This window comes from Accipiter gentilis, chromosome 23, assembly GCF_929443795.1.
Source record: "Accipiter gentilis chromosome 23, bAccGen1.1, whole genome shotgun sequence".
In the NCBI taxonomy this organism is placed as follows: domain Eukaryota; kingdom Metazoa; phylum Chordata; class Aves; order Accipitriformes; family Accipitridae; genus Astur; species Astur gentilis.
The window spans coordinates 6,969,625-6,996,785 of NC_064902.1; the positions used below are offsets into that span (position 1 = coordinate 6,969,625).

General features: G+C 44.1%; 1 protein-coding gene across 1 annotated transcript in view; it reads left to right on the forward strand.

Annotated features, from left to right (window-relative positions):
- The first annotated feature begins 7,346 nt into the window (after positions 1 to 7,346).
- Positions 7,347 to 27,161, forward strand: part of SFMBT1 (Scm like with four mbt domains 1) — an 85,090-nt gene continuing 65,275 nt past the window's right edge. Inside the window, exon 1 of the mRNA XM_049826390.1 lies at positions 7,347 to 7,408. The gene's annotated coding sequence lies outside the window, so the exon portion shown is untranslated. The remainder of the gene's footprint in view (positions 7,409 to 27,161) is intronic.

The following is a 27,161-nucleotide window of genomic DNA, read 5'->3' on the forward strand; positions in this document are numbered from 1 at the left end:
ATTACCTTACTCTACAGCACAGCCACCAACCCATCTCCGCACATGGAGTTTGTGCTGTGATGACCAAGAGCATCTTTGTATCTCTTACTGCAGTCAGTAAGCATTTTGTAGCAGTTCACACGTTCATTAGAAAACTAGCAGCACTCTCATAGCTGTTAAACACCGTCGATACTTGTGCAGTACTTGGGTGATGTGATCGTCTTCTTAACTGCATAACTTCAAAAGCACCAGCTCAAATTGCTGAAGAATGTTTTGCCTTTGACCAGAAACAAATCCTACTGCGTGTCAGCATGCAGTATGAAGCAACGAACTTCCGTTTGTGCTGTAATGTGCTGAAAACATTACATGGGCATGGGGTTTAGAACAACCTGTGCTAGCAGAGTACTTAAACACTAAAGGAAGTGCTCCCAATCCAGCTTGACCTTCAGAGATGGGCGATGGCTTTTCATTAGGTCATTGTTGGATCTCTTTGGGACTGCTTCACTGTTTCTTATGTGATGAAGTGTTTCACTTGCTCCATCTCAGAGAGCTTCCAGAGGCAGCAGGAGATGGAAGGACACCTGGTGACATTCTGGCGATTAGTTACCAAAAAAAAAAAAAAAAGAAAAAAAAAAGAAAGGACTGGAAGGAACTGGAGTGGAGGAACAGGGCTTGGTGTATCTTCTTGTATTTTATCAGCTATCACAGATCTCCAGAGTTAGCAGTAATTTCCTATTTGGTACACATAGTGAACTGGGGAAAGGATATCAACCACATCTGCCTATAAGTAACTTGGGAAAACTGCAAGGTTGCTTACAGTTTCTTCCCCCAGCTCTCCCAGGCTTTAGCCTGAGAAGTTTTTCCCTCTCTGTTGTGACCTGTATAATGTGCCTTACATGTGCAAATTCTTCAACTGTTTAACTATGAAAAAAAATATGAAAAGCAGGCAAGTATCCTAACATCCAGTCATAGGAAGGATGAGGAGACACCATGCCCTGGGGGAGGTGTAGGATGGCATGGCACTGCTTTCTGTGGCCAATATCTCTTAATAGGGGCAACATTATAATAAAACTTCCAAAGATAGCTTCAAAGTGCCCTCTTCTGCTGGTAGCCTGGAGGGAGAAAATATTTATACATGACCCTTTGCAGAATAGCATTTAAGCTATGTGAAAGATTGCATGCTTTTATCTCCACCTGTGTGCATGGGGACTTAGAATAAGGAGCGGGATTCCAGATTCAACTTCCTGCCATTATTCAAGAAAAGTTGTGAAGGAGTCTACTTTGTGTCAGTTATCTCCATTAATTATTACCGTATGAACCTGGGGAACCCAGCTAATGCTGGACCTCATATATGGGGAGCTGTTGCACAAGTACAGATTAAAGCAACACCTCTCTGAAAAGCCAAGTCTAAATAGGCTAAACAAAGGGCAGGGGAAAATTACACATATGTAGAGTGAACAGCATGATGTCTGGTAAAAGCCAGGCTACTTTCATGAACTTGTTTTCCTTACAATGTTGGGAATTAATCTGTAGTGTAAAATAAGCCAAACAACCCAAGTAAGGTACAATACATATTAATAGGAAATAATAAAAAATGGGTGTACAGCAGCCAGGTGAAATGAGAAAGAAGCAAAAATGCAGATAGAAAAAGCAGTCAAGTGTAAAAGAGCATGCCTAGAAGCTGAACTGGAGAGAAGGTGGAAGGTAGGTGTCCCATGCTGCGGGGACCAGCTTACAGATGCTTTCTTCTGCTGCCGCCAGCTGAGCATCTAACTAAAGGCCCTGTAGCCTTTTTTTGTCACTTACTTAAAATGACTGATAAGGGAGCTACACGGGCCCTGAAGCCTTCTTGTGCTAAGTCTGGAGTCTCAAAACCAGAAAGCAGGCAGGTGGGGAAGGGAAGGTACAGAGCAAACCACTTCAATCTCAGTTTCTTCCTTCCATCCTACAGCTGAACCTGATCAAGCATATCTGCATGCCAGTGAAACCCCTTTTAAAGACAGCTGTCTTGAATATTTGGAACAAGGGGAAGTGTTGCCTCAATAACTATTAACATCCCCAATGTCCACACCATAAGCCACCGGCACATCTGGCACCTGCTGCTAATGGCAGGAGCATCTTTAATGAGGCCACTGAAGGAGATGGATGGTCTGAATTGCACTTACCTTGTGTGCCATCAGCATGCATCTGCAACAGCAAAGGGAGGAGTCTGAGTGGCTCTTCCCTTGTGTCTGTATTATGATTCCTTTGGGCATAAACAGATTGTCTTTCACAAGACTGTCAGCTAAGCCTTTCACCAACTTTAAAACTGATTTTCAGGCTAAACAAAGTCTGAAAACAGGAAGAGCAAAGCAGAAGTCCAGGGATGTCACTTAGTCAGCCACAGGAGGTTATCTTCTGCGTTAGCTTTAGTCTGATTCATTGACCACAGAAATGACAACTGCAAAAACATATATTCTCTGGTTATTATCCCAAAAGTACGAGCTGTACGTTGATGCCCATGGGAACAGTGGAGAGCATTGAATGTTAAAAAGTCTTTGGCAATTTTTGTTCTTTAGCACTGTAGTAAAATACTGTATATTTTTGAATAAGACATGCAGTTCTAAGCTAACAGCTAAACATCAACTGCATTTGCTGAGAAAGTCCCTACAGTTCAGGAAAACTTAATGAGTTCAAACCACTGTGTCAAGCTCAGTGTGGAGTAGAGAGACTAACTTGGTTTGGTCTCAGCTCCCCTTTGGGCATCCTGGGCCGTGTTGGTTTGCCCTGCAACCTTTGTAATGCCCCTGTTTCCTTCACAAACAGCAATTTTTGCCCCATTAAGGGGTTGGGTTGCAGATGAGGGTTGTGAGGGGTCCCAGGATTTCAGAAGCTCTCTTGGATTCCCCATATAAGATACAAGTAGTCATTCCAGTAAGACCAGTATATGATACTTATTATGTCTACGTTAGGTACAATCTCACAATCTTTACTCAAGCAAATCTTTTGCTCTAGAAGTAGGGACAAAAAGTTTTAACCAACTTGTATCGAATTTGAATTAATATACCCGTAACTTAAAGCAATCGCCTCTGTGTTTTGCTCCCGCAGACACTTGTGATGTTCCTGTAACTGAATTATGCCCGCTTCACTGAAGGGCAATGCTCTGCTCCGTGAATTACATTTGAGTGCAAGCACAGGACTGCAAACCTGCACCAGTCCTGTTCTCACCACAGGGATGTACGGCTTGAGCCTGCTGTCCGTGTACTCAAAAGTTCAGTGCAGTCAGAGAGACTTCTTGGCACTTGCAGTCTATAGGAGTGTGGTCCTAATTAATGTAGCAAAACAAAGCCAAGCTGAATGTTTCACTGAAAGGAGCAGAAAATCCTGCTTAGGGAACAACTGGCTGACACTTATGCCTGGGTACTGATTATCTAATGCTGTTCACACAGCTTGAAAACTTCGCTTTAAAAAAGGTTTTCCTTAATATGAGGGAATGACAGAAGGAAAAGGCAGTGTGATGCTAACAATACATGTGACTATACTGATTCAAGTACTGAGATTTTAGAGAAAATTTAGAATCCCTCTTCAATCACTTCTTAATGTAAACAAGAAAAATAAGTTTTTAATTATTAGGAGGCTGATGATCCTAAGACTTGTGGCTTATTTTGCATGAAGCATTAAGTTTAATTTGGTAGAAGAAATGGCCTACCACAGTCTGCATCAAAACAAAAACAAGTGCCAAAATATAGTAAGAGGTTGTAGGGAAACAGGTAAACCATCGTGGATCTCAGAGATTAGCGTGTTGCCAACGATAGCTTTGGTTGAAGAAACGGAGCGCACTGAGAAATTTGTGGGTAGCTTCGAGCAGCGAAGTTTCACGGAGGCTCAGGAGCAGACTGCTTTACAGGAACAGTGTGTTTGCCACCTTTCTGACATGACCAAAGGTGTGGACAGGTTGCACAGAGAGTGAGCTGCTGTGGAAGAGGGGAAACCTCTGAGCAGGCTGGAGGGTAAATAATCTTAAAAGTAGGACAAGATGTATTTTTTAAGGCATAGTGTCTTCTTAAACTGCACTAGAACAATTGGTGAAGATGATCTATTGCCTGGAGTACCACAAATGGGATGGGATATAATAGCAAGAAGTCATGCACTTAAAGATTAATTAGAATAACGGCGAGTAAGCTCAGAGGTTCATCAAATGTGAGATTACGAGGAAAGGAAGCCAGGTAGGTTATTGGTTGTAGGATAACTACGATGCCACTGTAATGTGGTCTTAAAAATGCTAATGTATTCTGGGATGCATCGAGTGAGGTATTTTCAGTAGACAGCGAGGTATTAATATCATTGTACAAGGCAGTTGTTAAGACCTTGTTTAGAACAGTACACATAGGGTAGAAGGTATAGAGGACGCTGGAAGAATGGAAAACCTATATAGGGAGAAGATTAAAAACACAGCAGAAGGATTGAGAGATGATGATCTAATTGCTATTTATAGGGACAGTTTAGGTAAATATCAGAGATGCAAAATTATTTAATGTGAAGGGTAATAATGGTAAAGAACAAATGGCTATAAATTGGTAGTAAGTACATTTAGACTGGAAATTAGAAAGTTTCTGGTTTCCAAAGAGTGGATGCTAGAAAAGCCTTGAAGATAGAAGCAAGGCACCCAGGCTGTCTGAAGGCAGGGTGCCTGTCCAGCAGTGTAGTTATCCACTTCATCCTCCAAACTGGATAACAAAACGGCGTTGGGTGTCCTGCGTATTGCCATTCCTGCAGAAGGGATATAAAGAGATTTAATCCCCGTATGATGAAATATGCATTTGCGGTGTGTTAGCCCAGTGTTTCAGGTTTGCTAACACACTAGAAAGTCCAGAAAGGAAGATTAAGCTTCCTTTTGGTGCCTTTTTAATCTCCTCCAAATCACCGCAGATGACACAAAGCTAATGTATCGTGCAGCTGGCCAGTCGAAGATTTTGTAAATAGCTACCCTTCCTTCTGTGACTGACAATTAATAGGACATAGAAGTCAAGCGTGCAGAGGCAAAACAGACCTTTTAGGTGTTTCACGGATCAGACTGGTGCGGATCGTGTTTCTTTTTCTACGCTATTCGTCTTCCCCTCTTGCATGTACCAAAGGCTAACTTCCAGGATCATCTGCGCGTTTTGAAAGGGCGTGTTTCTCGCTCTTGCCGGTCTGACTTTCGCCGTTTTCTTCCTGTTGCACGCTGCAGTTTGGGGCTGTTGCAGAAAAAGCCCTCAGCTTCTTAGAGGTTGCGCTTTGGGAAGGGGGTGGCTTCTGTGACTCGCGGTGGACGTGGAGGTGTTCCTGGGGACCCACGGAGACTGGATGTCTGGCCGGGGTGGCCCGGGGCTGCCAGGAGCCGCACTCGATTATCCAGCTGGTGTCTGCTGGGACTCAATTAGGCGGCGCAGAAGCAGTTTAATTTGAATGGTTGATTCCACCTTGCCAGCCCGACGCCGGGGCTCAGCCCGACGCTCGGCGGGGCCGGCGGGGCTCTCCGGATCGGCATGGCGAGACCCCCCTCTAGCGGATGGCCCGGGCCTCGCCGCGCCCCTCGGCGGGAAGGGGAGCGGGCGGGCCGCCGCCGGGCCTGGCTCGCTTTTACCGGGAAACGGAATCGCGGGGAAGAAGCCCTCCAGCCCCGAGGGGGCCCTTCCTCGGGGCAGCGGCGCGGCGGCTGCCGCGCCCCGGGGCGGCTCCCGGCCCGGGCGCCGGCCCCGCTGTCCCGGGCGGCGGGGCGCGCTGTGCTCCGCTCCGCTCCTCCCCGAGTGCGAGGGGAAACGTCTCCGGTTTTTGACTTTAAGCCAGCGGGAAACGGAGGTTTCTCGCCTGCGCGGGGAGCAAAAATCTCTCCCGTGAGGGTGCGTGGCTGTGTACATCCTGCTCGGTATCGCCCTGCATCGCTCGGGAGTCATCTGGCCTCGGCGTGTCTCCCCGGTGCCACCGCGCAGCAGACCAGTGTATGCAATTTGCCCGCTGGATCCGTAATTAGCGAGTTCACGGTTACATTCGTTCTTCCTGCCTGATGTTCCGGCACTGTTAGGTCTGTCTATTTCTTGGCACTTTTCTCCTTCAGAGACAAATGATTACAGCTTACTCTAGTCCGCCCGCTCTTCCCCTCTGAACACTTATTTCTAGTTGCTAGCAACTAGTGTCCACCACGACGCGAGGGGCACGTACGCCCCAACGGTCCCCGCCGTAGATGTTCAGAGAACGGCGAGGCGGTTGCCCGCCCGGCTGCGAGCGGGCCGGGCGAGCCGGCAGCCGGCCGAGCACCCCGCGGCCCGGGAGCGCGTCCCTTCCCGGCGGCGAGCGCACCGGAGCGGAGCGCGGCCGCAGCGCTCCCGCCGCCGTCTCGGCCCGCCGCCGCCGCCGCCGCCGCCGCAGCGGGCGGATGCGCTCGCGGGGAGCGCAAGGGCTTTTCGCGCTCAGCTCCCGCCGGCGTTCGCCACGGCCGAGCGGCGGGCTCCTTGCGGCCACCGCCTCCGTCTGGACCGCCTGCGCGGATCGGGGCGGGGGGACGCTCCCTTTCCACCCCTCCGTCTCCGTCGCACGGGCAGGAGGAGCGCGGTGTTGCACAATCCGCTTCCTTTTTCTTTCGCTTCGCTGCGCCGCGGGCAGCGGGGGCGAGAGCGCGGGGCGCCGGCCTCCACCCTGGGGGGGGGGGGGGGCGGGGGTAGAGACCCCGGTGCCGCCCGCTCCCCTCAAACTGCGGCGCCGGCGCGGCCCGTTGGCCGCGCGACCCCGCCGGGAGGGTCGCCGCCGCCGCTCGCGGGGGGCCCCGCCGGGCCTCCCGCCCCGGCCGGCTTATCTCCGAAGGGGAAGGGGGCGGAATCCTCGCCGGGGCACTGGGGGGGGGGGGGACGACGACGCGGGCGGGACCGCGCATCCCGCGGGAGGCACCGGCCGCCTGCCGGGCTGTGCCCCTGCCCGCGGCGGCGGAGCGAAGGCGGCCGGGCAGGGCGGGGACGGCCGCCCCGCCCCGCTCCGCTCCGTCTCGGCCCGGCGGAGTGGCGGCGGCGGCGCGTCCCGTTACCGGTGGCCGAGCCCGCGCCGCCCCCGGCGCGGCGGGAGCAGGTGTCCGGGGGCAGGAGCCCGGGGCAGCGCGGCGGGAGGGAGGGGGGGGGGCGGGGCCGGCGGCGGGGCTCCGCGGGGGCCGGGCGGGCGGGCGGCCCGGGGGCGCGGCCGGGGCGGCCGGCGGCGCGGCGGCGGACTCGGCGCGCCCGCGCCAGGAGGGAGCCGGAGCGCCCGAAAAGCCGTGAGGGGAGGGGAGGGCGGAGGGGCGGGAGGGGGGGGGGGGGGGGAGGCAGGCGGGCGGCGGGCGCATGCGCTCTGGCGGGCCGTGCCATATTGGAATGAGGCAGTGAGCGGAGCGCCGGGGAGAGCCCGAGCCCCGGCAGCGGCGCAGGGCTGGAAAAACTCCCCGCAGGTGAGGCGGGCGGCGGCGGCGCGCGCGCGCGGGCGGAGCGGCCTCGGGCGCAGCTGTTGGGGGCGTTTTGCCGGCGGGGCGCGGGGCCCGGAGGGTTTTTCCGGGCTCCCGAAGTTTGGATGCGGGAAAAAGGCGGCGAGGGAGGAGGAGGAGGAGGAGGAGGGAAGAGGCAGGCGGAGCGCGGCGGGGAGGCGGCGGCGGCGGCAGCGCGGGGGGGAGCGCGCCTTCGCCCGCGCCGAGGAGCGATGCGCGGGGCTGGCCGGCCGCCGCCGCGCAACTGCCGGCGCGCAACTCTGCGCGCCCCCGCTAGGGGCCCGCGGCGCCCCGGCCCGCGGCGTCCCGCGGCGCGCTCGGGCCGAAGTTGCCCTCCTGGCCGGCCCCGCGCCCGCCGGGGGGGGGCGCCCGCCGGGGGACGCGCCCGGCCCGCGCCGCCCGCCCGGCCCCCGCGGGAACTTTGTGCGCGCCGCGCCTCGGCCCCGGCGCCGCCGGTCCTTGCCCACGCCCGCGGGGGGCCGAGCCCACCGAGCGCCTCTCGCTCGCCCCCCTCCCCCTCAAAATGGCGGTGGAAGGGGACCTTTAAACCCCGCTCCGCTCCGCACCCCCCGCCGGGCGCGGCCGGGCTCCGCTCGGCGCGGCGCGCGTCCCGCCCGGGGCAGGCGGCTGGCGTCGCTCCCCGTCAAGTGGCCCGTCAGCGGGCGGCTCTTCGCCTCCCGCTCGGGGTGGGTGGGGGGAGAGAGAGGGAGAGAGAGGGGCGAGGGGCGAGGGGCGGGCGCCGCCTCCGCGGCCGCGCCGCCGGCTCTCCCGCAGCGCCGCCGCCCGCGCTGCGGGGCCTGCGCTGCCGCGGGGCCGGGCATTGTGTGCGCGCCGCGCCCGCCGCCGCCGCCGCCGCTCCGCACCTCCGGCGTCTCCGCGCCCGGCGGCGCTCCGGCGAGCGAGAGCCTTTGTCTCTCGGGGAGTCGGTCTGCGCTGCCCGCCGCTTCTGCACCTGAAGTCGTAAATCCGCCGGCGGTGACACTGCCGGTGCGGCCGCCGAGGTGCCGGCGATGCCCCGGGACGCCAACTTCGGGCCGGGGAGGAATCGGCGGCGCTGGGGCGGCGGCGGCGGCGGCGGCGGCGGGAGGGCTCCCGCCCGCGCAGCGCCGGCTGGAAACGGGAGGGCGGAATGCCCGCATGGGAAGAAGGACCGTGCAAGTTTTCCGTCCGTGGCTTTTGCAAACTTGTTACCAGGGCTCCCTCCCGCCCCCCTCCACGGTGGAAATAATGAAAGGAGAAGAAAAACAGCGCGGGCAGTTAGTCGTGAATTTTTAACTACGTTCGCTATTGCAGCTCCACAAGGCCCTTATTTATTCAGAAATAGGCCAGCGATGCCCGTTTCACAGTCACATGTGTGCTTTAGCGGAACAATTATATCTACTTTGGAGAAACTTGTTGCCACTATAAAAAGGTTTTAACACGGCAACCTCTATGTCTGAGGGTTTCGCCCGCTCCGACAGCAGAATTCTGGTGGGAGAGGTTTTACAGCAAAAGAAAAGGCCTACCTTGCTCTTTCTTTGCTGTCCCTTCCTTCGTGGGAGCTGGCTGCTGCCAGGAGCCCAGAAGGTTACCATAGCGAACATTTCTGTGAGGCAGAATGAATATAAGGTGCACCATGCGAAAGTCATGCTGGAGAAAATGATAACCCGTCTTGTAACTTCAGAGATACCATGGTTTTGCAGCTTACTTCAGGTTTACGATGTATGCAAACTGGTCAGAAACATCTGATTTGTAAGAGGAAAAGTTACTAACGGGAAATAGTCTTGTTCTTACTGGAGCAGGGGGCTGTAGCTTGGACCGTCTACAGCACCTGGCGGGATGGATTCCTGATCTGGCTGAGGCCTGTGGTTGCTGTTCCAAAACAGCTAGCTTTTTGGGCAAAGTAAATCAATGTCAAGATGCAAATATACCAACTAGCTGAAAACATAGGTTTCCTGTGTGGTAGGTACTACTGATGTGGATTTTACAATTAAAAGAGAGTAAAAAAAAAGCATCCATCTATCTAAAACATCATCTCTAGGAAGAAGACTTAGTGGGCTTCCTGCCTTCAATTCAGCCATTTCCTCTTTTACTTTTGGTTTGTGGATTGTTGCTGTGATTGAAGGATGAGAAAGAAATCTAGTTCTTCCCAGAGCCTATGTTAGTGGAAAAACGGGAAGGTACTTCTGGACAAGACAGAGAACAAAATAAATCTAATAGATCTCATTCTACCTTTTTTATGACTCATCCCTAAGACTTAGCGTGGAAGTGTTGGGAGAATGGCAGAATGGCTTTGCTCATGTTTGGTGTGTGTCTCTGCTGGGCAGTTACGTTAGAAGACTTTGGTATCTTGTTATGTTAAAGCTGGCATGCACGTTCGCCACAGGAGACAGCAGTGCAAGATGGATAGCTGAGAAACAGGGGCAGATCTTAGCAATTATTGATCTCTATGGTTTTGCCTTTGCCAGTTTTTCCCCCCCTCTACTATTAATTTGCTGTCATTGAATTATCTTATCTGATTTTTAAACCTGACAAATCTCCTAAGCAATTGCTGTGTGGAAGAGAAAGGCGGGTTAAGTGTAAGGTGACATGGTAATGACTGATGTAGTTTGCATGGTGTAATCTTTATATGCTGGGAACACTTTCACTGTCTTGTGGGCAAGATGTGAAAGAATATTGCAAAAATAAGTTTCCCATAGTATGTTTTGGTAACATGTTACAGTTTCTTTTGTTGTCGTTTCATGGCAGACCAGTGAGAGCTCTAGACTTAGCCTTTCTGTTATGCTCACTTTTTGAATCCACTCTATCTGTTGTTGGAGATCACTTTTAACATCATTACTGTGCTTCCACTTGTGAAGTTTGGCCATGGCATGATCATCATGCAGTGATGCAGACATCAATACAGTCACTTTGCACTGGCTTGACTTGAGTAATTGTCCTACAAGTGGTGCACTTTAGACACATGGCAACTTAATTACCAGAACATGTTGACAGTGAAATGACTCATGTTGAATTCACTAAAGTGTCCTTTAAGTGCAGGAGAAATTGAAACCTGGGAGGTGTTTAGTAAGGGGCATTTTGGGGAGGGAGCTTTCGATACCTAAAAATACAGGGCTTGTGTTACATCCATGGTTCCTATATTAACATGGCAGTCTTAGTGTTACAGAATAGTCTTTGGATTTGGTTTCTTGACCTTTTAAGTGTGCATTTCTGTATCTTGCAGATTGATCATTGACTTAAAACCATGTAGCCTGTGTACGTTACAAATGTTTTCTGGAACTATAGCGTCTTTCTTTTGTGCTGTCTATCTGACTCATGTTGCTTGATGATTCGCAGATTTTATGTGTTGTCTTTTGTTTTGGTAGCTTTGAGCATCAGTGTTGCTGCTGGTCGTGGACTTGACTTTGTGCCCATTTCCTTCTGCTTTTGGGAAATGGCTGTCAGTTTTTAGGTCATAGGTTTAAACTTGAGGTGAGTGTTGTTTAAGGCTTTTAAGTTGGTCCGTGCTTTCTTACTTGAAAAGTCAGGGGATAAAGTAAGGGGGCAGGAGTTGATTTTTGTTTGTTTGTTTTCTTTTGTTTTGATTCAAATGCTTGCTGAAATTGTCCTAAAGGCAAATGTTTTGTTACTGTGCAAGATCCTGAAAGGCAGATTTAGCAGCTCCATTCTCCAAGTTTAGCAAAAGTTGAAAATGAGACTAAATTTTAATGTTAATTATATGTTAATATCTTACTATTTTAAAAGCCATGTCATCAGTATAATGGTATTTTTTATGTAATTATATATTTTTTCCCAACTTTAATCCATAATTCTTTCCACTGCTCAGTTTTCTTTATATTGATAAAGCCTATGAAAGAAGCATCGAGATGTTACTTAGTGCTCTTTTGATTTTAAAATGGTTTTGGCTCTAAAGGTACAGAATACATTTTTTAAGAAAAAGTAGGACTTGGTGCATGCAAAGACACATACACGCTTTGTGTTCACTCTGTATCCATGTTGATTTTTCTTCCCTTTTCCTGGACTTTGCTGACAACCTTTGTGGATTGGTGGGGGTGATCATGGGAGAATTATCATTATTATTATTATCATCATTATTATCCTCCTGTCTGATGGGTGAGACTGTATTTTCTAAGTGTTCTTAGCAAAGGCTAGTCTGTAGAATTGAAGTTTTACAACATAAATTCTACTCTCTGTTCTTATAGGGTATCTCTTAGGGGAATCACTTGTTCGACTGTTTTAAATGTTCCCCTATGAGAAAGGAGGGTGTGTGCTTAGGCTGGAACAAGATATTCTGCGTATTAGTTGGGACTCTCCAGGTAACTCTCCACATCTCTGGGAAATTAGTGTATTTTAACTAATGCAGAGCTGCATAGGCAGAGTCCTAGATGAATGCTTTAAAAACACTTTGAAGACAGGAAGTGGTAAGTCTTAGGGGTAGCTTTGTGCTTTGTTTGTTTTAGTAGTATTGGATTATCACCCACAGACACCACTGAGGAGTGTCTTGCTAGGAACTGTGCAAATAAACAAGGCCTGGGAGCCACAGGACTAAGGAAGCCCTGGTGCCAAGGTCTTTTTCTTCCTCTCTCTCCCCCTCCTCTTTTTTCCTTTCTTACGTCTTCTGGACTCTCTGCAATATCTGCATTAGTCTTTCTTTCAATGAGATAGTGAAGTTTAGATTTCTTTTCCTTGTGAAAATAAGCATCCTAGTACAACACTTGTAGGTTCTTAATATCACTGAGACCCCTCTTCCTCTGTCACATTTTGTTGACTGGGTTTGATGAAGAGTTGTTAGAGGATAGGCAGAAAACTGTGTATGTGCAGACATTTCAAATTGATCAAATGAGCCTTGTTTCCTAAGAAAACCAGGTAAGCAATAATGTTAAAACCAGAAGTAAGAGGATTTCATCAAGGTTTGTAGTAGAATAGCCATCTCTTCTGTAGATGCCTGACTCTAATACTAGGATTTCTCCTCTTTCAAGCTGTCTTTTTTTTAATAGCCTTAAATGACTCTAATTTTTTGCTGCACAGATGACTTCTTGTAAACAATGCTTAAATAGGAGGGTTTCCTTCACTTAAAGTAGATGGGAGCCATGCGTGTTTTGTTTTGGCTTTTTTCACCCATTGGGTTTTGGCAGGTGGACTGATTGCAGATGCTTGCCTATATTTCAGGTGCGTTGCTAGTTATAGAAGTAATCTTAACAATTTGTTCAGATTATATGGACATTTAAAATGTGATTGTCGTCCCTAGAGTCACCCTGAGCAGCAGCTTGCTGGTTTTCAAGGTTGTTGTTTGTATTGCTGTGGCACTTCATTTACACCGGTTTATTTGCTGTTACACTTGAGGACACTCTTGTTCACTACAGAAATGATCTCTTTCTTCAAACAGATGAGTTGGGAAGGAGACTAGTGGAATTTGACGCTATCTAAAAATGATGCGGCTATTAAACCAGCTTTGAGATTCTCTGAGAGTACTGGTGAGAGAGAGAAGAGATGCATCTTGGAGTATTTTTTTTTCCTCTAAGAGTAAACTATGCAGGGATGAGTGACCTCCTCTCCCATTTTGGCTGATTGGACTCAAGGACTCTCAGCATATCTCAAGAGGTGCTCTGTCTTGCAGAATTGGGTCATTGGTCGAAAGTAATGGTGGTGGTGGGGAGCCCTGCAAGGTTTTGCCGTTTGTCACTTAATCTTTTTCAAGGATGTAAGGGACTGGAGCAGTGATATTGAGGTAGATATCAAGTGGATTGGAGAAGGTGAACTCTGTTTTGACATATTTAGAGGCTGTAGTCTCTATTTCTTCTGGGGATTGGTGAGAGAAAGCCATAAACAGCATCTTCAGATTTGTCATTGTTTCCGAAAGAAACCGATCAAGTCAGGAAGTGAAGGCACTAGCCCTCTGATGGTGGGTGCACATTTATTACAAATGGCTCTCAAGTTCTGTGGGTGTCTCGCCTCTCCATACTGGAGTGATGCCTTGGCATTTCTTATCTCTTTCTTGGTCTCTTGACCCGTGAAAATATATATAAACGTAAGATTTTATCTTTTATCTGGGATTTTTTTTTTTCCTTTTTGCAGCTTGACTGAAGTAAATACATTTAGGAATACCTAGCTCCTCAGGAATTGTAGTAATTTGCACATTTGCAGCTCGAGCATGCTCTTTGCTCTGTCCATGGGGAGCCATGGTCTCTGGTTTTAAAAAAAGAAAGTTATTTGTCTTGAAATCATAAAACATAAGAAGTATTTTAAATCTAAGGACTGTGAAACTCCATTATACTGCAAAGCCTTGTCTGAAACTAAGGTGGGTTTTTTATAAGTATCTTTCTCTCTTGTCAAAGCACCTTCTCTGGAAAGGAGGCTGCCGTTGGCCTCAGTGCTCATCAACTTTGCTCCGAGAATGAGGACGTGGTGCTGAAAAAGCTGTGGTGTTTCTAAGCAGTGCTGAGAAAATGCTTTTGAAGCCTGACAGGTGTATGTATTGTATACACAGACTTTCTCTCTCATATATATGTTAGTATTTGTTTTTTCCTAATGTCAAGTTCCAAGTATGCCCCCATTCATGTGTTAAGTACTAAACTTTGAGTGGTGTTTTAATATAAATGACAAGATCTGTACAACAAAACTCTTTAAGAAATGTCCAGTTAGGAAATGCTTAGCAGACAGGCAGGGGGAAAACACAGGATGCTTTCTTGCAGTTGGGCCAGCAGAACTCAGATAATGTGCATCCTAAAAGAGAAATTACTGAAGAAGGCAGTAGTTCCTTCCAGGATTAACTCTGCTCATTGCTCTTTAAAGTGTTACCATGAGGGTTTAACTAATGGCCCTAAGAAATAACGAAAGTGCAGGATCAGTCAGAAGTGTTACATATATAACACTAATTGGCCAATTGAACCGAACGAATCAACTCCTTTTAAACAAATGTGACAATGGGCACAGGCATATGAAAATCTTCCCTTCTTTCAGGGAAGGTTTTTCTCCTTTATTTGCAAAACATGACTTAAGCAAGTTAGCAGTGAGGCTTTTTAGTCCAGTGGCCAAGAGCAAAAGTCTGCTTTTTAAGGTGATTATTTTATGTTTTAAGTCACTTGTTTAACTTTTTAAATAGATTTGGGAGAGGGGGGAGGAACTGAATTTTGAATTCCCATTGCTGTTGTGGCTGAAGCTTGCTTTTTGGACTTAATCTCTAGCAAATTTAAGCATGTATTTTGTCACTCCTCTTAACGAAAACCAGTGTGTTTAGGGAAGTGACTTGGCTAAGTGCGTGAATCCAGAGTTTATTGTGATAATAAGCCAGTTCTCGATAATTCTAGCCTTGCTGCAAGTCTAGAGGGAGTGTGTTGTCCAACAGTTGGTTCATTTGGTTTTGATTTTTCAGCCAGTTCAGCTTATGTAAGAGGTAATGACTGGAAACTGAAAAATCAGGGAAGATTGCCTCTTTTTCTTCCAAGCTTTGTACAAAAATAAGACAGGAGCATAACAGCTGGAAGGACAAGGTGACAAGAAAAAAAAAGTATTTCTTAATTGCAGTTAATGTTTCTTGGTTTCACTCTATGTACTTATTAAATTGAAAAGCCAAATATTGTTTTCTTTATATCTGCTTTCTCTGTATATGCTTTTAAGGTAAGAATATTACTTAGCTAAGTAAAATGAAAGTGCAGTTTTTATTTCTAATTGGAGTCCAATTTCCATCTAAAAGCAACTTGACATAAATTGTTATTCTTATGATTATCCAGTAAGAAATACAGAAATTATCTTTTTATAGTAAGGCTAAGTTTTTAATTTAATTATTCAGGTTTAATCTTTTGCATTTATGCTTTGTTTCCAAACAATGGTTGAATCTTACTGGGAACTATTTCTAGGTTGTTGAGAAATTGCAGTATTACGTAGTTTAATATGCTTTTGTTTAAAGCAATTTATATAAATGCTTTCCTTTTGTGCTGTTACGTAGATAATGACATCAGAATGTGCTTTGTCAGTCTTGATTGTTTTTGCATACAAATGTGAGTGATAGATACTATTACAAAACAGTAATCTGTTTTCTGCCTATCAACTAGCGGAGGCACCTTTATAGAAAAATAGCAGCACTGATGTTTCTAAAGAGGTATCTTTTCGGAAAGCTGGATTATGGTGGTTACAACAGTCAGGCTGGAAGATTCTCTGAAACAAGCACTGTATTTTGGATTTCAAAGACTAATAGTGTATGATTTCTTTATTGTCTGCCCAAAGGGGAGAAATCTGTCTTACTGCAATGCAAAAACTTGATTTCTGACAAACAGCATGGCAAAATATACTTCAATGTATAAAATTAACCCTTCTGAAATTCTACCTTAGCAGTGGGATTTGGAAGAAAAATACCAGCACGATAGCTGTTGGAGTTGGCTGAGAAGTTTCTCTGCATTGCTGGAGGAAGAGAGGCTTCAAGTCTAGCTTAAGTTGTGACGAGCATAAAAATTGCTGTAATGTGTCAGATCGGTAGGACACCTAGTCCCTTGAGGTATCTCACCTCAAAAACCTTTTGAAATGAGGGTAAGAAACAGTGAAGTAGAGCACAATCCTTCTCACAGTTGGCGACGCGGCTGTGTAGGAACCAGTGATTTGACCTGTTCTCTGTCAGTTTGTCTAATCCTTTCTGGATCCACCACTTCCTGTGGTTATGAGTCTGCAGTTTAGTTGCGTGCAACGTGAAAAGGTGCTTCAGTTTGTGTTTTCTGGTTCTTGTGGTAGGAGAAATAATGAATAGCCTTTCCTTATTCTTCTTTTGCATGGTAGGTTTGATTTTACACATCTCCATTGTACTCTTCCCATCCTTGCACTGTTCAGCTAGAAGAAGGAACCTGTTTTATTGTATAAAAGATGCTGAAGCCTATCCACGGCTTGTGTGTGTGTGTGCGTGCATTGCTGGGCTGGGCAGGACTGCTCTTTCTGGCTGTGGGTATTTCTTAACTTTCCTGTAAAACTGAATTATATGTCCATCTCTGTTGGTATAGAAATATTTCAAGCCTCTGATCTTCTTTGATACCTTTTTTTTTTTTGGGCACTTTCTAGTCTCGCCATGGCTGTTTGACACCAGCACTACATACTGTCTCAAGGTGCTCTGGATTTCTAGAATTGTAGCACAGTTTTCTGTTTTGTTCTCCATTCCTTGGGGCTCTTAATGAGTATGGAATTGATGCTCCAAGAGAATTAGTCATAGCAATTTCAAAATCCTGAGTTGCAGTAGCTAATTTAGATCTCATTGTATAGGTGAGGTTATTTCTTTATGTCTTACTATCCTGCCTTTAATTTCATCTTTTATTATCCTTCTGCAGTTCTTGGCAAACAACATATTTTTTTGGTCTCTCTCAAATAGTTTTGTGTTGTCCTGAAACTTTGCACTTACTTCATGTTTGTGTGCTTCTCTTGAAAAGCAGGACTCGGTATCGACTCACTAGTCCTCCTTGTATTGTGAAAAATTACTTTTTCTTTCTATCACTACTTCCTGTCTTTATGATCAGCCTTTAAAGTATGAGATGATCTTCCAGAAAATGCTCCAAAATGATTCAAGTCCAAGTGGACACGAGTAGGTCCTGGAAAGATGGTACTGTGTCTGTGGACACCAAGCTTGCAAGATGTTTGCTTTCCTTAACTTGTGTTGAAGACACTGAATGGGAATTAATGGTCCTCAGAGCTACAGTTGAAGCCTGAACAGTGTGCACCGGTCGGATGAATTTTCTTTTTTCTGTTTCAAGTAGGTATTTCTGTACTCAGCTCACAGACAGAGGGGATGGGAAGCAGTATGCCAAGAGCTCAGGGGAGATGCGCATGAGGTGCCTTTAGGTTTATGTGGCCACAGCTTATGTCATTGTTGGCCTTTGGAGATTCATGCAGGTATTTTGCAGGGGAGGGGGAGAAGGAGCTAAATTGGGTAAAACTAAATTGCATCCTTATAGTAACATTAATACTGAAAAAATATTTCTATATGCAAAAGACACTTAAACCGGCACTGCTTAGCACTTACAATGCGCAATTCTCTTTTAATTTAAGGAAGTTTTCATTCTGATGGTGGAGGATATATAAACCAGAAGTGTTGATACACTTCTTATGTGTTCCTGTTAGTTTTTGGCCACCCTCTCACCTGAAGCAACCATTAAACTCATTTTTGGCCATAATGCCCAGGTTGTGTCATATCCTCAGTAAAAATCTTACTTCTTGATAAGTTGTTTGATGAATTAATTCCATTAAATGATGAAACTTCATTAAATGAAGTTATCTTTGACTGGATCTGCTGTGCAGCATGTGGTATGGAATTTTCACTGGTATGTTCAATATTTAAAAAAATCTTATTCTGAAGTTTTAAAAATGCCGTTAATTCAGATAGGTGTTCCAGGCTTCTACACAGCTGCCAAGCCTACATGCTGTGGTGCAAATAGATCACCAGTTACTTCAGTGTGGAAAATGGCAAAACAAATATCCCTAGTCTAGCCAAAAGAGATCAGATCAGTCTCCTTGCACAGTGCCTTGGGGAGTTCCCTGTGTCTGACACCTGTGTGATGTGCACAGGAGAACATGGATTTTGCATTTAATGCATATTATATGGGAATATACCACAATCCAAAGGATTTATATTCCACATGAATTACTTCTGTACAAGTTAGTAAGTACGTTGGAGATTGTTGAATTGAGAAGCCAGAAAAGTGATTTCATTTTGCTGTTAATGAGTGTTTTTTCTGTTGGCCCTTTTGAAAAATCCATTCATCATTTCTCTGTACCTCAGCAGTTTTCTGTTCATTTTGTGGCAATTCACCACTTCTGGGTGTGCCCAGCCTTGGTATAGAAGAACAAGCTTTTAATCTTGTGTGTTTAGAGGGCTATTTTTGTAACTGTAAGGGCTAACAAAGTACTTCACAAGAATTCAAGTTAAGATACTGCAGAGGTGTTGACCTCAGCTTTGGAAAGCTTTTAGGGGGTATTTTTGTCTAGGCTAGTTCTTCACTCAGTTTATGTTATTGCTTTGCATAGAGATCTGATAATTCATTTTTTCACATTCTTGTTACTCCTAGAAGCGATCATGGCAATGCTTGTCTGTGCAATTTCTGGTTGCAGCTGAGGGCAGCACTTAAGTGTGAGATGGTATAATTTACATCCAACGCTGCACTTTCCGCTTAATGTTTTGCTAGCAACTCTGTATCTATACAGAGCAAATCAAAACAGACTTGGGCTGTCAGCAGAGATGTTTCTTAAACACAACCAGGCAAACAGTTTTCTTTTCCATTTAATCAAGAGTGTATTTAAAATTGGAACTCACAGCAGAAGCACATGATTATAATAGATACAGGTATTTCAAGTGGTTTTAGCTCTTAAGAACTTCCATGGGCCTACAGTTAGATGCAGAATATTGACACGGGAAGAAAGTCTAGGAGACTTCATAAAAGAACTCTTTAAGGTAGTGTGTTCAGGACGAGAGTATCCTTTGTTTTTTCTGAGGCACTTTTATTACAGCCTGCTGTAAAAATAAAATTCTGATTTAATAATCATAACTATTGATTCAAATGTTGAAGTGGAACTTGAAGAGTATTCTCTCTCTTTTGTGTTTACATCTTAACAACAGAGATAAGGTTGCATGTGCCAACAGAGCGATGCCTGAAAAGATACGCACTGAACTTTGCAGGGATGGGGCTGCAATAATAATTCAATGAAAAAAAATGTATGAATTTGAAAACACTTTTTATGACAGTGTAAATGTTCCAGTGTTGTCAGGATCAAGCTTTGAAATCATACTCCTAAAAATAGAGGAATCTTTTTCAGTTGCACTCTGTCTTTTGAGCCCTTAGGCTCAAGGTTTGTTTTTCTCTCTGTATGAACAGAAGTGCAAAAAAAAAAAATCTTAAAATGAGAACAGATTTTCATGTAATTTTACCACTCCTGATGCTGGGGTAATAAGAACATCATCACTTACTGTGAGCTGTTCACTAAAACCCTGTGCTGTCACTATTCTTAGGCCTTTAGGCCTGTTAATGTTCTTGTGATTTGAAATTTGTATCATTGAAAGCTGTTGCCTTTTTTTTTATTATTTTTTTAATTTTTTTTTACGCTTTCAGTACTTTTTAAAGGGGGGGAATGGCAAAGAAGCTCATCAGTTAATGAGCACTAACAAAAGGCAAGGCCATATTTTTGTGGCATTGCCTGGAGAAAGAGAATTCTGTGATTTAGCACAGTTCGTAATACTGTAATTCCATTTAGGAGGAAAAGATACGGGGGAAAGCTGTGTTTTGCCATCACAGTTTGTATGTGCAAAGAGTGGTAGAGTCTTAGTAGTGACTCAAATGGAGCTTTAGCAAGTTAGAACAGCATTTCACCGGATAATGCAGAAACAGTTCACGAGCTACAGTGAAAATAGGTGGCCGTTTGGCTCCCTGTCAGAAGGTTTGAAGATCATGGTTGGTTGAAAATGTTCCAAGATTAAATGCAGGGAGTTTTGAAGATTATTTATGTTGATGCCTAAAGTCTCTCAGAATTAATCAATCCACTATGACCTATACTGGCTTTATAGCCAGCCCAATGTGTGTATGTTTTTCTGTTTTCTAGACTTAAAATGCCACATTTAAAGCCTTGTTGCTCTGAAATGTTTTCTCAGCCTGTTATGAAACTTAACTTATGCTCTTCACAGGAAAGGCTCAGGTGCTGCTTTAGCACCTGAAGTATATTAAGTAATCCTGTCTGTAAGGTGAGAAGTAACCATATTTCTATGCTTTTAGCCTGTTATTATTGCTGCTTGGACGTAATGTTAAGAGATGTGCTGGCAGTGGAACTGAAATAGTGGCCAAGTGCTGCACGGTAAGTGATGATAACAGGAAAGGGATTTTCTTTTCGCACATGAAAACTTAAGTGTCAGGACATCAGATGGTCAGGGAGAGTGTATTAGTGACACAATGGCAGTGTATTGAAGTCAGCTTGTCTTTGTGAGATTTGTTGGCTCTTACAGGTAGAATGAAAAACTTGTTGTGGTACCCAAATCTGTAATTTCAAATAGACTGTAAATAAGTGTGTCCTGTAAATATCTACTGGTTGAATAGAATTTCTCTAAGCCCTTGTGATGGAGCTTGGGACATCGGTATTTCTGGGATCCCTTCAGATACAAAAGGAAATTTTTTTTGGTTATCATTATAACATCCCTCCTTTAGATACGCATTTATTTCCATTAAAAACGTATTTGCTAATCTGAGCTGGAATGCTTTTAAAACAAAATGCGAATGAAATCTTGGAAAGCAGTGGGAGACCTCAGGACTCTGCAGTGAAAGGATTGAACTCTGCCATCCACAGCCTCTTATGAATAAAGTTAGCCTTCTAAAGATAAAAGAAAATTCAATTACAAAGCAAGAAGGAGGGTGGAGGGGTGTAATTAAAACATATAATCCTAAAAACAACATGAACAGTGCTTTTTCATGTTACACTTAAAGCAGTCTGCTTTCTGTGTGCTGTTGCTATTGCTTAAGATTATTGATTTAGTTTCCTAGGGGAAACACTTTTTCAGAGTATGCGAATAGGATGACGTTGGTCGGTGTAACTGGCAGTGTGATTTCACGCAAGCATTGTACTTATGGGGAACTCAGTGGAGAGTTTTCCTTTACAGCTTGCTAATCTTTGTAAAAGGCGGGTGTGTGTGTGTGTGTGTGTGTGTGTGTAGAAAATGAAGTGCTGCTTCTGCTTTTTTCTCATGCTAATGGGAGTTGTCCTATCAGACAGAGGATGAGTGCTTCAGACAGCAGGAGAAACCAAAGGCAGCACGGGGACAGCTTGTTCTCTCCTGTTACGTCTACGCCAGTGGTGGCTTCCCAAAGTTTAGTAGTTTGGACCCTGATTCTCAAAGCCTTTGGAGTCCAACTCCCATTGAAGCAATTAACATGGGTGCCTAAAGCCTTTGATAGGATATATGGCCTGAGGTCCATGTTAATCTGGGAACTTGAAAAATCTCTTTAGTTTTGTGATAAATGTTAATGGTGTCTTGTAGTAAATACACATCTGCTCTTCTCACTGCTAATTAGCTGCTTAGTCTTATGCTAATGGCAGAGTTGGGTTAGAGCACCTATCTTATTGGTAGTGAAGCATTCCCTGGCTGAGCTAGAGGCATTTCATTATCAGAACTGGCTTTTATGATACAAGTATTCTGATTCCATCTAGCGGGGTGAAGTTGTACGTACACATGCTGACCTGCTCACCGCAGCTGTGTGTCGGAAATGAGTACCTGTAGGCATGCATGAGTAATTGAAGTTGACGGGCTGTACCTCTTTTGGACCTCATTCCTTCATGAGCTGCAGCTGTTTTGATATCACAAACGTGGACAATGTCTGACTGAAGAAGAAGCTGTGGGGAAGGAAAGGTGGGAGGGACCTGGTGAAAGAAATGCAAAGATGAGTATAGAGATCAGGACTGAACATGAACTTCACAGTCAAGAGGTTTCAGAATGTCTTTTGAATCCTCTTCTCTTACGCTCTTAATACCATCCAAAACACCATCTCTTTCCCAGTACTCTGGAGTTAAGTATTACAATTTGCTAGGGTTACTTAATACTTTAGACTGATAGCTTGATAAAATATTAGTAGCATTATTTCATGAGTTATTTTGTGAAAAAAATTCCTCTGTGAAGGAAATATTTTGAATTGTTGTAAAGAAAGAGTGCCAATTTCTTGTAGTAGTTGATGTGCATATCTTGTTCTCTGCTCAAATATTTGTGTGTAAGTTTATAGAAAAATTGCTGCTTATACTGAGTGAACTTAGTCTAAAAAAAAAAAAAGGCAATGCAAGTTTGGTAGCAGGTTTTATTAGTCAGAAAACATGTTCCCTCATTTAATCCTTTACCTAGTATACCTGATGTCCATTTGTCTACTTTTGTAAAAAGAACTTGTAAAGTCAGTTTAGTTCCTGTGATAAAACTAATAATGAAAAAAATACGCAATTAGAAACTAAAAGCAGCTATGCTTTTCAGCTGGAGAAAGCAAGTGTGTAATCGCTCTGCTCAGATGAACATGTTCCTGGAGTCAGGTTGCAATCAGTGCATTTGCATTTTGAATCTATAAAAACCTGTTTCTGTAAGAGATGAGCATGCTTGTTTTCTCCTGATCTGGTAGGAAATACAAGTTAATGTTAACTTGTTAGTAGTATTTTTCATTAATTGAAATACTTGTGTATAACTCGGATCCTTCCCTGAGGACATGTATCCTGGTGGCTCGCGTTGAACAGAGAAGTCCCAGGCTTCAGTTTGAAACTGGCATTTCCCAAACATATGTCTTGCACTGGAAGTTTCACAGTAGCTTTTAAATGACTTGAAGTGAATGTAGTCCTTTGAGGAACTTCATCAATGATGGGTTTGATAATTACCTGTTGGCAGTGTGGTGGTGTTGCTGGGGAATGGAGCTGGGGTTGGGGGGAAGGTCTTTATGGTGGCTAAACCTACTTCTGGGATGGACTGAATTAAGGGTGGAACTGCAGTGCAAATACTTGGGTCTTGAAGACTGTAAGAGTGACTTTCAGGTATTTCATTAAATATCTTAGGGAGAAGTTTGAGTATTGGCAGAGAACTGCAGCAAGGGGAAGGTAAAGACTTCTAAAAATAAAATACAGAACAAACTTTCCCTGAGTTTTTAGCAAGTCTCATGTGTAATGCTGAATGTTGAAAATCTTTGTGAATCATCGTAATAGCTTGGGACGTTGCTATAGTGTACTATTGTATTGTACAAATGTATTCTAGATGTTTCTGTTGCTTCCTCATACAAAAAGTTACAGGGCTCAACAGTTTTCGCGTGCTGTAGGTGCCGAAGAAGTGTAAAGAATGACCTACAGAACAGATGAAGTACAAGGCAGTCATACATGCTCACAAGTGACTCTCAGTTCCCCCACAACAGAAATTTGCCATTTTTACTATTGTCACTTTTATAAGAGTTAGGTATTTTTATTAAAAAAAACTAAGGCACCAACACTCTGTCTTGCCTTTCATTCATGTTTGTATCTTCCTACTTTTGTCAGTGGGTTGTTAACTCTGAAGCCTAATTATTATTGCCACTGCAATTCTGGGGATATACTTCTGTCAACACTTGCTTTCAGCTTTTGTTTTGTTTTGTTAATCATTAGGGTTGTTCTGTAATGAGGCATGCATGTATGTGCTTGCAGGCTGTAGATGTACATTTGAGATGACTACCTTAATTGACTTGGTCATAAAATACGTTCTCTGCCAACAGGCTGAATTATTTCATACACTACTACTATGAAGTTACACAGGGTGCCCAGATGTGCATGATAATTCTCTTTATCTGTTGTCTGAAGCTTGCTTCAGAGAAGCAAGTGGAAGTTATTTAACGGAAAGTGAGCCTAGTTTTAGTTCATCCACCTGAAAAACTTAAGGGAGGGTGGCCTGTGATTTGGAAAATTTTTTAAAAAAATTATAAACTGCAAAGGCATTGCCTTAACTCTGCTGCAAATATGCAAATACAGTGTTGATCCCTATGACTTGTTATCCTGTTCCCTTCAATAACCAATGAACTGTAAACCAATAACTTTTAGCAAGATTATTTTAACTTTGAACTTTATTTAAACTTCTCTGTATTGTTATTCCCTTACATCAGTCAGTAAGGCTTCATGAGTGGCTGTTCCTTAACCTGATTTTATCAAAATAATCCAGTTTTATAAATTGTTTTAACCCTAAAAAGATAGTTTTGATAGTCCTCTATAGGAAGCTGCAGTGACAACTAACATTATCTGGTAATTTTTCATTATGTATTTGTTAACTTTTATTTAAAAAGCAGAGTGAGTTTAGGCTAAAAGTCTTCCCATTGATGTAGACACTATAATCTTGCTAGATAGATAAAATTCAACACTGGAAAACCACCCCTTTGGTGGGTTTACCTCTTTATCCTCTTACCACCCTCTCCCCTGCAAAATGACAAAGCCTTTGCAGACTTTATATGAATAAAAAAAGGCTGAAACCATTTGTCCTGTCATGAAAATAACACAAAGTTTGCAGTAACATTAGTTCAGAGTTGCAGCAGATAAGAGCTGTAATGTGCCTTCTGGGTTTTTGCGGGTTGCCTATCAGGTTTTAAAAACCGAAATGGAATATTGTGTTAGAATAGAAACAAGATTGTATCTATCCGAATAGAAAAACCCCTTAAAAATTATATGGAGTGACGTGAGGAAAATTAGAGGGTTCGTGTTCGCTTGTTCATGCTATCAGGATGCTTTTGGACAAAAGATGGAGGGTGTTACAGTGAATACAATGGCTGGAAGAAAGATTTTGAATCTTGATCGGAGGAAGGGGAGGTACTAGTGCGTGGAAGGACCCCCGGCTGTATCTCTGCTTGTCAGGGTTGTGTTGGGGAGTCTTATGTCCCAGAAATAAGAGTATGCCAGAGTAAAAAGACCTGGAATAGAGCGGCTGTGGTTTAATGTGCACATAATGCACAAAATGTAATGATCCATTTTCATTATCTGCAAGCTCTTTGTTGTTTGAAGACCTTTCATAAGAATCTTTTCCTTGTGAGGACAAAAAAAAAAAAAAGAAAAATGTTAAGAAAAATTCTTGGTTTTGGCTGTTGCAGCTTTTCAGTCATTGTTATGTGTATGTAATTGCAGCAAACATATTTGTCTCTTCTAGTTAAAGCAGAAAGGAAGCATATCTAATTTTTATTCATGCCAGTTAAGCCTGGTTTCTGGCCAATATGAAGAATGCAAGGAGCACATGCAGGCTGTTGTTACTGCCTCATGGTACCTGCTTTACTTTGTATTAGGCTGTTTTACAGACATCACGTCGATGGTTTTTGACCTTCCAGCTTGAGCTGCCGTCACACTGGCAACATGGAGCTTCTTCACATGCAATGATTTCTCTCTCTATCAAAACTGGTTTAGTAAGAGGTTTCCTCTTACTCCTTATCTGTGCTCACCCTTGCTTACAGTGCAGTTCAGCCGCAACAACAGGGGGTATTCTTAACCTGCGTTAAGTGTACATGCAAGATACTACGGTGATCAAACTGTGGACCAGTTCCTAGGTGAACTTTAATGTCTTGCAAATCCCTTGAGCCATCTAGCTTTCTCAACATAAATGTGTCAGGTGGCCTTTTCAGCTACTTGACCGTGACTGATTATTAGCGTGTGGAAACTTGTATGATGTGCAAAATTTCTATCTTCCCTTTACTTGATTACAGTTTCTCCTCAACCATGAGGTTTCCTGTTCTTCTGATGGTGTCTGGTTCTCCTCCTAAATTTATGTAATTGATTTCTTTGATGTTGTCATTATAGATATATATATATAAAGCTGAAAGATATTTCACTGAGCAGGTGAAAAGCTAGATATTAGGCCTTGTTTAATCTGATATCTAAGGTAATGCTGTTGATAAATATGTTTTAATAATTTAAAACATTTTAACATTTATCACTTAATACATTTTAATAACTGAGATGGCAATCAGAACCTGTTGTTGGAGTAAGTGCTCCCTGGAGGTCATGTAGAAAAATTGGGTAGAAATTTTGAATAAGGAAGCTGTGGTATGAATTACTATAGTGGGATTTCTAAGAAGTGCTGACGTGTTCCACATGCTTTAAGCTGTGTTGAAATCTGATTGTTTTGACCAACCTGAGATCTGCAATTTCTCCAATTTTTGATTAAATTTTGATTTCCTGTGTGACATGGGCTTCTCTTGCAAGGTCTCATTCACTCTGTGGCAGAAGTGGCCTGTATGGATTAGCTTTGGTCATGGAAGTCTGCACTGTAGATGGAGATGCTTTTAAAATAAATGTAATCTCTTTTAGCTTTCCCTTTTAAAAAATGACCCTTACTATTGTCTCTTTGCAAGAATACTGTTTTTTAGTATAAGCTCAGTACTGCAAATTAGAATAGTGTCACACAGCAGCATCAGTTCAGGTGTTATCACAGAAGTCCCACATGACCTTGCACGCCTGAGCTGAATTCTGTTTCCTATTTGTGTTAGAAAGAGAAAGCTGTTGTGAAGTACAAGTACAATACAAACCAGCGGCAGGCACCTGTCCCCTCTTGGGACATCTGATACAGTTGTTCAGCAATTTACAATAATAGTCTGAGTCTCTAGTAAGTAGAAATTTGATGTGAGGACTCCAGTTGTACCTGGGGCATTACCCAGCTCTGCCACCAGATGATTTGACTTCTTTTGCAGTTTGCTAGTACATGGTGTAGAGGCACTTCAGATGGGATGCTCGGAAAGCTGCCAGATGTTGTTTTGCTGTCTGCAGACAACACTCCCATATTAAGTCTTTAGCTTAGTGCATCAGAGAAGAAAAAGTACATGCTGTTAAAGCAGGAGGTTATTTTCAGCTTTACTGTTTAAAACAGAAGATCTGGAGTGGGAGCCTGGAATCCCATATTGCTAAAACAGTGAGGTGGCAGTGAAGAGTAAACCTAATTTCTTATTTCCTCTTAACAACTCCCCAAGAGCATTTGATGTCAGTAGTTTTTCTTCAGATACTGATAGTGGATTAATTTAGTTATATTATAAATTAATAAGCCCTCATGGCATTTAACTTAACTCCTACTTTATTTATTTGTATTGCATTTATTGTCTTTAACATCAGTGCTGCTATAAATTGTGGAAACTAATTTTGTGTGTCCTCTGCCCACCATCTCTTGATAGCACAGTACTACAAGCTGTGCTTATAGTGATGACTAAAAATCACTATAACAGAGTTGGGATATTTTATTTTTTTGGTAGGCATCTATTTAAGATCAAGAGGATATTTCTAAAAGACA